This window comes from Mastigoproctus giganteus, chromosome 1 (assembly GCF_048544385.1).
Source record: "Mastigoproctus giganteus isolate SK-2022 chromosome 1, ASM4854438v1, whole genome shotgun sequence".
NCBI classification, from domain to species: domain Eukaryota; kingdom Metazoa; phylum Arthropoda; class Arachnida; order Uropygi; family Thelyphonidae; genus Mastigoproctus; species Mastigoproctus giganteus.
Genome location: NC_143575.1, coordinates 261179980 through 261196115, shown reverse-complemented (window position 1 = coordinate 261196115; position 16136 = coordinate 261179980).

Here is a 16136-nt window from a genome sequence, read left to right as displayed (position 1 = left end):
GAGGCTGCCATGACAAATGAAAAAAAAAAAAAAAAAAAGAAAAGGTGGGGTCTGCAAGGATGCACATGTAACCTGGACCGTTAAGAGATTCATCTAGACGCACCAGAGGTGTGTCAGTTGAACACACCCCAGACCATTACCGATCGTCCACCTGCTTGAACCGTTCCTTGTTGACATGATGAGTGCATAGCTTCGTGCGGTTTCCACTAGATACGAACCCTCCCGTTCGATCGAAATAACTGGAAACGGGACTAATTGGACCAGGAGATGAATCATCCAAAGTCAATTGATGATGTTCTTTTGCACATGTGAGGTGTATAGTCCTGTGTCGTGGTTTTAGCAATGGGACTCTGGTGGGACGTTCCCATAATCTATTGCGGCTAATGGTTGCCTGATGGTCTTGGTAGAGACGTTTCTGGCTCCTCCCTCGTTGAAGTGGGCATTGATTTGTGCCACTGTCGCTCTCCAGTTGGTTGAAATAATGCGAGAAAGACGTCGACGGCCACAGAGTAGTAACATACTCATAGACGACAATCTTCTTAATTCTGGTTACATATTAAAACGCACGTAGAGTGGATCCTCCAGTCTGAACTTTTCACGCACCACTGTTTCAAGGGTGTATCGATAATGGTGCAACGAATAGAAACCATCCTCTCAACGGCACTCCTGTGGAAGAAAATCGCTTGTTGATGAGAGAGGTCAGAGGAGGATGGCTAGAATTGTGCAAGCAAACAGACAGTCACAATGTCGCAAATCACGGCAGAATACAACATTGGTGCACAGAACAAAATATCGCAACAGACGACTAGTAGCACTTTGTCGCGAATGGGCTACATCAGCCGATGGCTACATCGCATACCTTTGTTATCAATGAAGAACAAGAGAGCACGCCTCCTGTGTGTGAAGCTACACCAGCACTGGACTATCGAGGATTGGAAAACAGTTGCTTGGTCTGAAGAGTCGAAGTTCCTGGTGCAAAATGTTGCTGGAAGGCTCAGAATTTGGCGAAAACAACACGAATCCATGGACCCGTCATGTCTGACGACTACTGTGCAAAGTAGGGGGGGCAGTGCTATGATGTGGGGAAACATCATAGTACTGCCCTCCCATAGATTGATACCCATAGATTCACGTCTGAATACCACATCGTACCTAAACATCGTTGCTGACCAAGTGCATCCGTTCATGTTGACAGTTTATCCTCATTCAGATGGTTACTTCCAGCAGGTTAATGCGCCGGTGAACAAAGCCCGAATCACTATGGAATGGTTCCAGGAACATGACAATGACTTGTCTTTGCTGCAGTGGCCTGCTCAGTCCGCGGATCTCAATCCTATAGAACATCTTTGGGAAGAGCTGTTCGTTGCAGGCCCACACCCCTGTCGAATCTCAAGGAACTGCCTGACACACTGATGTCTGCATGGTACTCCATTCTTGCAAAGCGTTTTCAGCATCTTGTTCAATCCATGTCTAGACGAATGCAGGCTGTTTTGAAGGCTAAAGGAGGCTCAACACGCTAGTTGGTAGGTGTACCTAATAAAGCGGCAGCACAGTGTATATCATGATTTAATGAGTAATATCTTAAAATATTGCTGATTGTTGTTATTTCAGTACAAGCAGGTTTCAGTAAAATTCTCTGAGATACAATGAGGCCAGTGCACCTGTCTCACTGTACTGAAACCTTTTATTATCACCCACCTGAACCCAGCAGCGTTTAAAAAATTCTGTTTTTATTGCAACTGGCACACATCACTGTCATCTTATTCTCCTTCTGGGCTGCATTTTAGCCAATGTCTGGCCATTATATTTTAAAATATTACTTATTTGACATTAACTCCCTGCGATCGCATCTGGTGAGTATGGGCTTGGCACACCCTGGGTCCTGAACCGGCAAGACTAAAGACTTATATGCCTAGTACAAGCAACAAAAATAAATAAATTAATAATAAAAATAATAACCCCACAGAGACCCAATAGAATCCAGACGTCTCCAATCATCCAAGGTCCAGTGCTGATGTTATATTGCCCAGTTGAGGCGTAGAGTCCTGTGTCGTGGTGTTAGCAATGGGACTATGGTGGGTTCCATGACCTATTGTGGCTAAACTTAGTGGAGACGTTTCTGGCTCCTCCCTCGTTGAAGTCGGCGGTTATTTGTGTTACTGTTGCTCTCTGGTTGGCTGAAACCATGCGAGACAGATGTCGAAGGCCACGTTCATGCACCACATTTCTCGGCCCACAGTGCTTTTCACGATGGGATGTTATTCAATGAGGGGAGTGCCACAAGTTTATAAAAACTCTTAACAGGGAGCTAAGCGACTTTGTAATAACTGAGAGCAAAGTGAAGGAGAAATTGTTGAAGTTATAAATAAAAAGAGGGACCTGGGGTGGACGAAATCTATCCAGTTATATTAAAGGAGGCAGCAAAGGAAGTAAACAAACCCTTAGCCATAATTATGAGAGCTTCCTTGGACTCATGGGAGGGCCCCATGGACTGGAGATGTGCAAATGTGACCCCAATTCACAAAGATGGAGATCAAAGGGCGACACAGACCAGTTAGTTTAACTTCTGTTCCAGGGAAATCAATGGAGGCACTGGTTAAAGAGACACTGCAGGATCATCTAGACCAGGGGTTCCCAACCTTTTTCATCGGAGAGCCACATAGAAAATTCATAACAAATGGCGGGCCGGAGTCGGTGCAATTTTGACGACTAAAAACACCGTAAACCAAAAAACGCAATTTTAGCGACTTCACCAGGTCAAACGGGGTGTACAAGATAGAAAAACTATAAAAAATTATTAACAAGGGATATTTATTATAATTAAAGACATAGTCATATTAAAAATCACAATTTTTATTATTATAATCACACTTGATATTACAGAAATAGCAAATCAATGAGTTGTTTTGATTTAGCGATAATTCAAACGTTAGGTTTAATAGTAGAAGTTCCCAAACTTAAAAAAGTCTCACAAATGTTCATCTGTCATTCTTGATCGATGTTTGGATTTTATTTAATGTTTTCGGGTTATCGTTACTTCGAAGATCTATGATTTCTAATTGTAGATCTTTATCTATTTGTGAAACATTTACATCAAATGGATTCTGAATTAATGTAAATAATTTTCTATTGTTTTCGAATTCAACAAATGCTGCCATCAATAATTCAAGATTTCGGACAAAATTGCAATTTTCCATAACCATTTACAGTCTGTTAATTCTGGGACTGGTTTTAATTTTTCGTTCATGAATGTCTATTTTGATTCTGAGTTGAAAAAATCTTTTTAACACATTACCACGACTCAACCCTCGTATGATACAACAAATCACCATATTCGCTTTCCATTTCATCCAAGAAAATTTTAAACTGACGATGATTCGGGCCCTTTTTGGGTATAAAATTCACAATGGTAATTATAGTCGACATGATTGAGTTCGAAGACAAATTTCAGCAAAGCATTTGACTAGGTCCCTCGTGAGAGCTTGTTATACAGGCTTGAACAGGTTGGGATTATTGGTAACATCCTGAGATGGTTTCTGTAGTCGTAGGGTTTTAAGAGCATCAGCGACTAAGGCGTTATTGCTCGATGTATGCAGTCTGTAACGTGTGTACGTGTGCTCTGTGGTTTTCTGTTTGCTGGACAAAATCCAGAGTTTCCGGTAGTAGCATATTAAGAATAAATTGAGCAAAGTGTGCAAATCAAACGAGTGAGCAAGTGGACAAGTGAGCAAATCAAACAAAAAGTCATAGATAATATGAAGGAAGACTTTCAAAACACCAGGATAAAGTCTATCCGCAAAACCAGGAACCCAGGGATCGTGATTGAGACTGAGAGCGAGAAGGAGATAGAAGAAATAAAAGCAAATGAGAAAATAACCACATTAGGGCTAAAGGCAGAATTACCGAAAAAGAAAGGCCCAACTATACTAATATTTGATGTAGAGTATGACTTGGATCCGCAGCAATTAACCAACGAGATTTATAGAAAGAACTTACAGAGCCACTTCCCAGAGTTGGAACCCCCTGAGCTGATTTTTCCAAAGTTCAAAATAAAAGCAAAGAACGGGATGGGAGTAAATTGGACGGTGGAACTGGCGCCATCTGCTTGGCAAATCTTAAGCACCCAAAACAGAATATATATAGAATGGAGCAGCCTGAGATACAGGGAACATATATCCATTCCCAAGTGCTTTCACTGCTGCAGATATGGCCACACCACTCATACTTGCACACAAAGAGAGCCGACCTGCGGCCACTGCTCTGGCAAAGGGCATGAGTACAATACCTGCCCCAACAAAACCGACGCACCAACCTGCGCAAACTGTAAGAGTCTGAAACTGGAGCACTCACACTCCATCCGCGATACTGGGTGTCCGACATACCAAAAAATCAAGAGTTCCTACCAACAGAGAATAGATTATGGCCACACACCATAAACAATTCAACTCCAGCGTTCTCACATTCCACCAGCTCAATGCACAGCGTGCCAGAGCGGTGGCGGAGCAAGTCCGACTAAAAGCTGACGATGAAAATGCTGACATCCTCATAATATTGGAACCGTACACGCACCAAAAGCAAGTACGGGGGTATCCTATTAAATACAAAATTGTGCAGTACACAGATGAAACCCCATGGGCAACTGTGATAATCAGGAACCCCCATATCACGGTCACAAAAATCCCACAATTCTGCACACCATGGGCAGCATGTGCCCACCTTGTCACCTCTGTGGGAAGTCTTTATGTGGTTGCTCTATACTGCAGGCCAGGGGCAGAAATCGACTATGCGATAACATACCTGGAGAATCTTCAAACTGCACTAAGCAGAAACAAGATAATAGTGGGGGCAGACGTCAACTGCAGATCCCCCCTCTGGCACAGTACCACGCCTGAAAGAAGAGGCTCAACAAATGGGCAAAGGCTCGAGGAGCACCTGGCCAACTCCATATTTGTTGTTAAAAACCAACCCTTCTGCCTCCCGACCTTCTGCAACACCTTATGGGAAGCAGAGATTGACATAACATTAGCCACAAGAAACATAGACACCCACATCACAAATTGGACGGTTAGAAATGCCTGGACGACCTCGGACCATCGTACAATAACCTTCACATTAGAAAGGAACTTGACAAGAACAGCTGCCAACAGGCACATGCTAAATAGATTCGCCCTAAGCAAGGCAAACTGGGACACCTTCCGAGAGACTCTACGCACAGCAGGCCAGCAATACCTGCACACACTGAGGGAGCAGAAATGCGGGAGCGAAAACCCGGAACGACTCCAGAAGGATTTAACAAAAATAATAACAGAAGCAGCAGAGAAAGCCATGAAGAGAAGAATCCCCATTGCAGGGGCCACGCCCTGGTGGACTCCAGAGCTCACACGAATGAGGAAAATAGTACAACACAGAAGGAAACAATTTCAGAGGGCTAGGAGGAATTGGCCGCAATAAGAAGTCACTGAACTCAGGAACCAATATAGAATCGCTAGAAATTGTTATACTGAACAGATAGAGAAAAATAAAAGGGAATCATGGGAGAGGTTGGTACAAGGGTCAGGAAACAGCAACCCCTGGGGGTGGTATACAAAATTACCACTCACAAACTCCCCAGGGGGGAAGTCGTGACAGCCACCAAAACAGCACAAGGAAATTTAACCATAACCTGGGAGGAGTCGATTGGGAACATCCTGGACAACATCCTTCAGGAGCTGCCAACAACACTAACAGATGAGCAGCAGGCTATCTGCCAAGCAAACAATTCCTATAATAATGACCAAATAGAACTCCCCTTCACCTTAGAAGAAATTCAGGATGCAGCAAGCCACGCGAAAAATAAGAAATGCCCTGGACTGGACCTAATTGAACCGGAGATGGCAAAAGAAGCAACGGAACATATACCTGAATTACTGCTAAAACTATTCAATTGCTGCCTGGAAGCAGGTAAATTTCCACTACAGTGGAAAAAAGCAAATTTAAAACTGATCCTAAAAAACCCAACAAAGCCACCAGAGACACCTAGTTCCTACAGACCCATAGCCCTGCTACCAACCCTCAGTAAAATATTCGAACGGCTGCTACATACAAGAATCACAAGGCATTATAATGAAGCAAATCCTAACATGTCAAAGCAATACGGATTTACTCCAGGCAAATCCACTATCGAAGCAATACAGAACCTCCTCTCTAGAGTCGCCCATTGTAAAAGGAAATACTTCCTCGTCATCGCAGTGGATTTCGCTGGGGCGTTCGACACCCTCTGGTGGCCGAGCGTCTTGGCGAGACTCAGAGCTGCCAACCTTCCATTGAATCTTTATTATTGTATGAAGGATTACCTGGCTGATAGAGCAGTGCAAGTTACCACACCATATAAATGCCTCAGTCGCCCAGTCCGCAGGGGCTGCCCCCAGGGTTCTGTCCTGGGGCCGCTCCTGTGGAACTTTGTCCTGGACGAATTCCTCGCCATGGATCTGGGTGGTGTGGAGGCCCAGGCCTATGCAGATGACTTGATCTTGACCATCGAGGCTGACAGCAGATCCTCCTTAGAAATCCAAGCAAATGATGCCCTGCAAAAGCTGCTAGATTGGACGAAGCTACACTTGCTCAAACTAGCACCCGGCAAGACAAATTCGGTGCTGCTAAAAGGTATGCTAGACTTAAGGAGACCACCACAAATTAAGATTGAGAACAAAACAGTTAAGCTGTGCGAACAGATTAAATACCTAGGAATAATCCTGGACAGAAAATTAAATATCAAGCCACACCTAGAATATATTAAACAAAAGATAAGAAGATATGCGGCCCTCCTCGCTAGAGTCACTCTCAGGGACTGGGGACTCAGACGTACTACCCTGTCTTTGTACTACAAAGCTCTCTTCATCCCTGCCATCACATATGGCTCCCCTGTCTCGTACGCTAGGGCGGCACTAGAAGTGAATAAACGGATCCTCGAAACCATTCAGAGGACCATCCTCCTTACCATGTCGAGAGCAACTAGAACGACTAGTACGGCTGCCCTCCAAGTCCTGGCAGGAGTTCTCCCCCTAGATCTCGAAACTACCCGCTGTGGTCTGCTCTACCATCTTGCCAGAAACACATCGGCTACAATGAATGACCTCACCACTGACATCACTAATGACCGCAACTATGAGAAGAGAAGAATCACCGACCACCTCATCCAGATTTGGCAGAGGAGATGGAGCAACACAGAAAAAGGTGCAGTGACCAGAAGATTTCTCCCCACTGTCACCAAGCTGTACCCTAAGGCACCAGTGTGGTTTCACCCTGGTCGAAATACCACCTTCCTCCTTACAGGACACGGCCCGTTTAAAGCTAAACTTCACCAACTTGGTATCATAAATAACGCGGACTGTCCCTGTGGCAACCCGGAGTCCTGGAGACACTTAATGTTTGAGTGCGATTTGTATGACGACCTGCGACTACAGCTAATAACGTCAATCCAATATATCCCAGACAACCAAGAACCCAGACTGCTAGACACTCAAGAGGACTACAAGGCACTCAGTCAATATGCCCAGGATCTATTTTCTAGAAGGAAAACAATGATAGAAATATACCAAAGGCAACCCAACTAGAAACAATGCAGGAGGTCAAACAAGTAAAAAAAAAAAAAAAAAAAACACAGCAAAAAACTCACCATACCACAGAAAGACAAGACTTTAGGATGATTTGAATGGCCTACTGTCGACCCAAAACTGCACTCCCTTGTGCGGTTTTTTTTTTTTTTCGGGGAGGGGGTATTTGCTCTTCTCCTCTCCTCGCCTCCCCATATTTTCCCTCTGGTGGGGCATGGGCATGCCCCACTGAAAATGGGGGTCACCTCTCTATCCGACCCCTCTTCTTCCTATTTCATCCCCCCAGTCTTCATCCTCCCCTCCCAACACTTTCTCTTGTACAGCGACTGCCCCACACGTCCAAATTTAAATCGCATCAAATTTTGCCCGACCTTTTAGGCTCTCTAGAAATAGTTCTTTCAGCGTAAAACCCCACGCAGCGCTTTCTAAATGCAATTTTACTTAAACCGATAACTCCAACTTAGCGATAACTCCAACCTTTATTTTAGCTCCTCGTCACCGAAATCCCAGGAAAGTAAGTGGCAGGACCTGCCAGAGTATAGTCAGTCTCTTGGTACACCCGGCCGGCGTCATACCCGTCGCTAGGTATAGTAACGCCGAGTCCCACTGGGGGGCCCGGCGGCCAACAGGCCGGATGAACAAGGGGCACAACAAACTACATACCACATGACCCATACATTATTTTTAAACCTCTGGCATAGACAGGGTACTGTCACTCGATACATAGCACATACGCGGAGATGGGAGAAATCCCCGGAGCTGTCAGACCCTCAACATACCTATACCTACCTATTAAGAATAAATTTAGAACAAGGAAATGGTATAAGGGTGAGGTATTAAATTGAGAATGGGGAAAGGAAAAAGGAGTATTTTAAATAAATAAAGACGAAAAATGGCGATACAAGTAGGACAGTAGGAAAGTTCGTATCACCCTTGTGTACACTAATAGTTTTATGAACGGGAAGAACTTTAGAATTAGACAGCAGAAAGATGAAAAGCATAGAAAAAGTTATTAAATGACACGAAGCATGCTGGGCTTGTGAAGGGCTCTGGCATTTGTAATACTGTCTTTACTGTGATAAAGTGATAGAAAATTAAACGTCACCGTTAAAATGTAAAGAATTATACGGTGGCAAAAAACGTTACACCAAATGATGGGGCTGCTTTATAATAAGATGAACAGTAAACGCAGCAGACTATAATAAACAAAACTCATCAAATATATTCAGATACAAATAAATTAATAATTATAATCTACCCAAATTGGCATGAAAGTACATCCAAAGAAAAAGAACTGGTTTAAATCCAAAGAAATAAGTAACGTGGTGACTTAAGATCCAAAGGTGGTGTAGTTAAGGTTCCGATTATAAAAATTCATGAAATAAGTCCATGAATATGAAACAATTCCAAGGAAACATTTAAGGTATTGAAGAACAGGAAATAAATCCATGTATATAAAACTAGACGAATCCACAGGTGGCATCAGTGTGAATTCACTGTGGAAGTACATTGAAGTAAATGAAACCAAGGAAAAGGAATCAGTTGACAAATCCCTTGGTAGTGTAGTTAGGAATGCAATTACAAAAGAACAGGAAAGAAGTCTATGGACATGAAACAGTTTAATCTTAAGAGGGTAGAACAAGAAGTAATTCAAAGGAGCCAAAATTTTTTTGGATGTCTCTGTAGCTAATAGTAATGAAGTTAGGAGGTTCTTTTTTATGAAAACCCCAAACACGAGAGGTATTAGAACCTATAGTTCTTAGTACCGTGCTTGGGTTGGAGGTTGAGAAGAAGAAAGAAGATACTTGTTGACATTGGACTTCAACTTGTGTAGACTAATTTTAAGGAAATACGTATGAAGGAAGGTTGTTCCAGAAAACGGAAGTTGAATGAATAAACGAGGAAGATGAAAAGTTGGTTCTGTGAGTCTGAAGTTGGACAGTAAATGGATGTTGGCTGGTTGTAGTACGTGTTCGGACTGTTTTGAAAGAGAGAGCGGGAATTATAGAAGCCAATTCAGAAGAACAGTGCCCATGGAAGTATTTGTAGAAGAGGCATGCAGAAGAAACAGTACGTCCATGAGCCAGAGAGTGGAGAAACTGTTAGAGATGAATCATTAATTAACCTAATTGCCCTCTTCTGAATGCAATCAAGAAGCCTGAGAGAGGATTTGGGGGCACCACCCCAGATGTGGGAACAATATTCCACGGCAGGGCGCATTTGCGATTTATACAGAGTGAGCAGCTGTTTGGAAGAAAAGTAACGCCGAGAGCGAAAGAGAAAACCAAGTTTTTTAGATGCAGAGGAAGAAATATTTGTAATGTGCTTGTGCCAAGAGAGAGAGAGCGAGAGATTAGAAGTCAGGGTAATCCCCAAAAGAGATATATCATTTTGCCTAGAAATCGGAGTGTCACTAAAGATAAGCATAGGAGTAGAAGAATCATTTTTGCGAGATATAAGACAAGACTGAGTTTTAGAAGGATTAAAATCAACTAAGTTGTCTTTTCCCCACTGGAGAATTACCTGAACATCGGCATTTAAGGAATTGGTAGCAGATTTTCGAGAAGTTGAAGCTGATTGACCAGGGCAAGGGTTCTCAAAATGGAAAGTGGAATGAAATGTGCTTCCATTGGCAAAACTATGAATAGGATTTCCAGTCAGTGGAAGAAGATCATTAATATACAAGAGGAAAAGAGTGGGGAAAAGAACTGAACCTTGGTGGGGCACCAGCATTAGTGGAGAAGTTAGAAGACAGAGAGCCATCTACCATCACCCTCAGTGAGCGATCAGAGAGAAAACTGGATAACCAATTACTAAAAACAGTTGGCAAACCATAAGATGGAAGCTTGTTTAGAAGACTTTATGCCAAACACGATCGAAAGCCTTTGAGATGTCAAGAGCAACTACTTGTGTTTCACCGAACCTTTCCATTGAATTAGTCCATAAATGGGTAACATAAGCCAGAATATCACCAGTGGATCGACACTGACAGAATCCACACTGGCAATCATTGATCCGACGGAAGGTTTCTAGGTAGTTTAAAAGTTGGCGGTTAATTGATTTCTCCATTACTTTAGAAAGAGTAGAAGTAATTGCAATGGGACGATAATTGGATGGGAGGGATTTGTCACCCTTTTTAGGAACTGGCTGGATATGAGCAAATTTCCAAGCAGAAGGAAAAACACCTTTGGAATAAGAAAGCGAAAAAAGGCGGCAAAGAATAGGAGTAAGTTCAGGAGCACAGGTTTTGAGAACAAGTGGAGAAATACCATCAGGACCTGAAGTTTTCTTATCATCGAGATTCGTCAAAATCCTTCTGACATCCTTTTAGACGGAAGACCACAGGAGGCATTGAATGGCGCGTGTTGGGAATGGTGGGAGGTGTTTTACTAAGATGTACCAGCATTAACCAAACCAAACTAAAAACAGTACTCAAAGATATTTATGTTAAATATAGAGAGAAAATGGCCGCCTTCTTACTCACACGTGCTGTTCATCGCTCCGTGAAAATGTGTCTGGATTATGCATTTTAAGTTTAATATGGTAATTAAATTGTGTACTGAAGGATTTATCTACATCAGTGGATCACAGTGGTGAGATTTGTTTTCAGTTTTATTGGGTGAGATAGTGTATTTCAACTCGTTTTTGATTCAACGCTGGCAACAATGTGTCAGCTCACCATGGCGGCATTGTTCTAGCATTGGAGAGAGTGGCATTCCACTTATTTCCTGCCACCGCGGTTGAACTGCACTCTTGACTGGGGAGGGTGACCCCTTGTGTTATATATTGAATCACAATTTAACAGAAAGCTTTTGAGAACTAGAACCTGTAGTGTCTGCTAAGGAAAATATGTTTAATCTAAATTTTAAGCATTCGTATATTCCAGTTAAATAACAGTCGAAACCAACAGCAAGCTTAATGTTCATTCAACGCAGCCGAACCCAGTGAAATTCTGCTTAAAGGCAACACGTCACTTAAGCTCCTGGCAAGGTCAGGTGGCGACAGGGTTAGTGATTGTTTCTCCCCCACTCCCACCCGCTGCTGCATACTTTCTCCTGTAGTCATCGAACGGAAGAAGTTCACTACCACTACTGAACAATGATTTCTAAATTTCTAATGTGCTTCCCCCACCACCCACCCCACGTGGAACCTAAAATGTTAAAGACGCGATTGATAACCATGCACCATAGACAGAAATAACACCACCGTTGTACTTGTTGACCCTACTAAAGGTAGTCCCAGCTCCCTGGTGTTCTCCCCCCCCCCTCCTCAGTGACCTGCGGGGGTTAGCTGAAACTTTGACACGCCATATCTCGGCTTGGACTTGTGCTACGAACTTGTAGTCAACGCTATTTGCAATCTTGTGAATCACTTTCCACAACGATACGCATTACATTCGTTTATCTGGAATAGGTGGGTAATCCGAATTTTGGTTCAAGATGCCACAAGAAACTGATAGCAACACCGCCCAAATAAACACTGCTCCGCAGGAAACAGCAGGCAGTACTCTATTGGAAACTGTGCAGCTTGAGTATACAGAGGAAACGAACTCCGCACCCAAGCGGAAAAATAATAAAAAACAGGTCGTCGAACAGAGCGACAGAGAGACAAGAAGCCAGCAAGGAACAAGAGGAAGTCAGAACATCCTCTGCTCTCAAGCAGAAAATACCAACAATGTAAAGGAGGACGAAAATAGCGAGTCACTAGATCCGACTCTCCCAGAGGGGACGGTACTGGAAAAGACCCTCGCCCTCAGAACAACGTTAGAGAACCTTCTGAAAGATACCAGCAACAGAATAACTACTGGACTTCGAGGAAAAATAGTGTCCATCTGGACAAAGCTGGAGACAGTCCTACTACAAACCAACCTAGAGTGCGAAACAGCTAAAGCGAAACTGGAGGCCTTCCAATCCGTGGGAGCAGACCAAATGCCACAGCGCGCTCCCTCGTATGCGCAAGCGCTGAGGACCCGACCGACTGCTGACCCAACTGCAACTGCGACTACAGCGATGAAACGCAGGACCCTCCTGCCAACACCACATTTGGTAATACTGCGCCCGACCTCCACAGACGAAAACAGTAGCAGCGAACAGGTCAAAAATCTAGTGGTCACAAAGTTGGCAGACGACTTCAGAGATACCAAAATAAAATCGGTAAGAAAGACCCGAAACGTAGGGATTATCATCGAGACTCAAACAAAAGAGGACGCAACAAAAATCCTACAAAATGAGAAGATTCAAACACTCGGACTTGAAGCCCTACACCCTAGACGCAAAGGACCTAGCATCAGAATATATAACCTCGACAATGATCTGACACCAACTGCTCTCCAGGAGGAACTGTATTACAGAAACCTCCAGCACGCACATCCGGAAGAAGAACCCGCCAACTTGAGTATTCCCAAGTTCAAGACGAAAGCCAGAACAGGAAATGCTTACCACTGGGTCGTCGAGTTGTCACCAGCGGCCTGGGTCACGCTTAGCCAGACCGACAGAGTGTTTATAAACTGGGGCAGTCACCGCTTTAGGGAACACGTTGCTGTCCCTAAGTGTTTCAGATGTTGCCGGTTTGGGCATACCACTCATACCTGTGCCCAAACCCAACCCACTTGTGGCCACTGTGCAGAACGTGGCCACGACTTCAACACGTGTCCGAATAAAGACAAGCCGCCGACCTGTGTAAACTGCAAATTCCATAAACTACCAGCAGAGCACTCAGTTAGGGATAACGAATGTCCAGTGTACTGTAAAGCAAAGAGCACTTTCCAAATGAGACTAGATTATGGCCACACGCCCTAAATCCTATAACATCAACAGGGTTAAATTCATACAACTGAACGCACAACGGTCCAAAATAGTAGCGGCGCAGCTCACAAAGAAGGCGAACGAGGCAAATCTCGACATATTCCTCATCCAGGAGCCATATGCATATCGCAAGGAGGTCAGGGGTTACCCCCTGGCCTATAAGATAGTGCAGGATAACAGAGAAACACCCTGGGCCTGCATATTGATTCGGAATCCAAATATAACGGCAACAAAACTAACCAACTACTGCACATCCTGGGCTGCATGTGCCCATATTATCACGCCCCTGGATGAATTTTATGCGGTATCGCTATACTGTCACCCAGGTGAAGATATACTACCAGTAACCAGATATCTGAGGAGCCTCCAGACAGACTTCCCAAACAGTAAAATTGTCGTGGGAGCGGATGTGAATTGCAGGTCCCCAGCGTGGTTCAGCGAGACCATGGATAGACGTGGAGTACAGAACGGGCAACAACTTGAAGACTACTTAGCAAATAGTCCGTACACAGTCCTCAACCGGCCAAACAATCTGGCAACGTTCTCTAGTTCGATGGGGGAGGCCACAATCGATGTCTCTCTGGCTACCAGATCCCTCGCTGGCCACCTAACATCGTGGACCGTCCAAGAAAGCTGGACCACGTCGGACCACAGGGCCATCACGTTTGAGCTCCAGCGCTCCCTTAGTCGACACCAAGCAGTGAGGCAGGCACAGCCAAGATATGCCATAGAGAAGGCGGATTGGCCACTCTTCCAAGCCACACTGACCACAGCAGCCCAATCGTTGAACATCATTGGACTCAGCCCGGATCAGCATCAGATGACGGTCGCTGGTCTCATCACTGAAGCTGCCAACACCTCTATCAAAAAGAAAAACCCAACCCCGGGGGCTGTACCCTGGTGGTCTCCAGGGTACAGCCCCCAGCCGGCAGCGGAAGTGGAGGCACTGAGACAGAACTTCCGAGATGCAAGGAACCTATACACGGCAACCATTCGCCAGCGTAACATGCGCAGTTGGGAACACCTTGTTTCTACCACTGGGAATGATAACCCCTGGGGTGTGGTATACAGAGTAACCACAAACAAACTCCCCAGGGGTGAGACCATACCAGCGACGAGGACACGGCAGGGTACTTATACCCGGACCTGGCAGGAAACAATTATTAACATCATGGATACCATGTTTCAAGACCATCTTGCCTCCTCTACCCCAGAGCAGATAACCCTCTGTGCAGACAATGAAACCTACTACACGACTGCAACAGAAGAACCTTTCACCAAACTTGAACTGGAAACAGCTGCCATGAGGATTAGAAACAAGAAGTCTCCTGGTTCTGATCTTTTGGAGCCAGAAATTGTCAAGAAAGCCGTCGAAACCATTCCAGAGGTGCTTCTTAATCTATACAACCACTACCTCAAAGAAGGCCTGTTCCCCCAGGCCTGGAAAACTGCAAACTTGTGCCTCATTCCCAAAAGTCCCAACAAACAACTGGACCTTCCGAGGTCATACAGACCCATAGCACTGTTATCAGTCCTGAGCAAGCTCTTTGAGCACTTATTAAGAAACAGAATAGGGATCCACTACACTGCAGCCGGCTTGCAGTCACCCCGACAATATGGATTTAGGAAGGGATGCTCAACCTTGGATGTCCTGGAAAATATTACAAATGCTGCAACTACCTCAGATCAGAAATACTTTCTGGTCATAGCAATAGACTTTGCTGGGGCGTTTGACACTTTATGGTGGCCAAGCGTCCTGGCCCGACTCCGGAAAGTCAACCTACCATCAAATCTGTATCAAGTCATCAAATCCTACCTGTCGAATAGGTTCGTGACAGTCAGAGCACCATATTGTTCAGTAACAAGAGAAGTATTCAGAGGATGCCCACAGGGCTCAATCCTGGGCCCACTCCTATGGAACTTGGTTCTAGATGGCTTTTTGAACCTGGACCTCGGCGACGTCGTTCCCCTAGCCTATGCGGATGATGTGGTTCTGATGCTGCCTGGGGGATCTAGGGCGCAACTGGAGAACACTGCCAACAGAGCAATAGAAACTCTAGAGGACTGGGCTAACAACAATAACTTGAAGATCTCATCCTCGAAGACAAGATCTATATTATTAAAAGGAGCCCTAGACACCAGACGACCCCCTCAAATCAAGATACAAGGTAACACAATCAAGCTTACCACCGAATTAAAGCACCTTGGAGTCGTACTAGACAAAAACCTGAGCTTTACACCACATATAGTGCACTTACGGAAGAAAATTAGAGGATACTCCGCACTTTTTGCGCGAATCACACGCAAGGAATGGGGTTTGAGGCGGAAAACCCTCAGCCTCTACTATAAAGCTATTTTCCTGCCAGCGATTACATATGCTTCTGGAATATGGTATCGCAAGGCTACCACTGCAGTGAACCGGAAAAAATTGGAGACTACACAGCGACACATACTCTTAACCATCTCGAGAGCATGTAACACTGTAAGTACCCACGCACTCCAGGCTCTAACGGGATCCCTCCCTCTGGACCTGGAGATTGTTAAGCATGGGCTACTCTATCAACTGACCAAAGGCAGAATGGCAACATGCCTCGACTACACCATAGATCTGTCAAATGATCCCAAAGTAGAAAGGAGCCGTCTCTCCGCTTACCTCCAACAAACTTGGCAGGCCCGCTGGGAGACCTCCAGCAAAGGTGCAATAACTAGAAAATTTCTACCTAACATACGGCTGGTATAC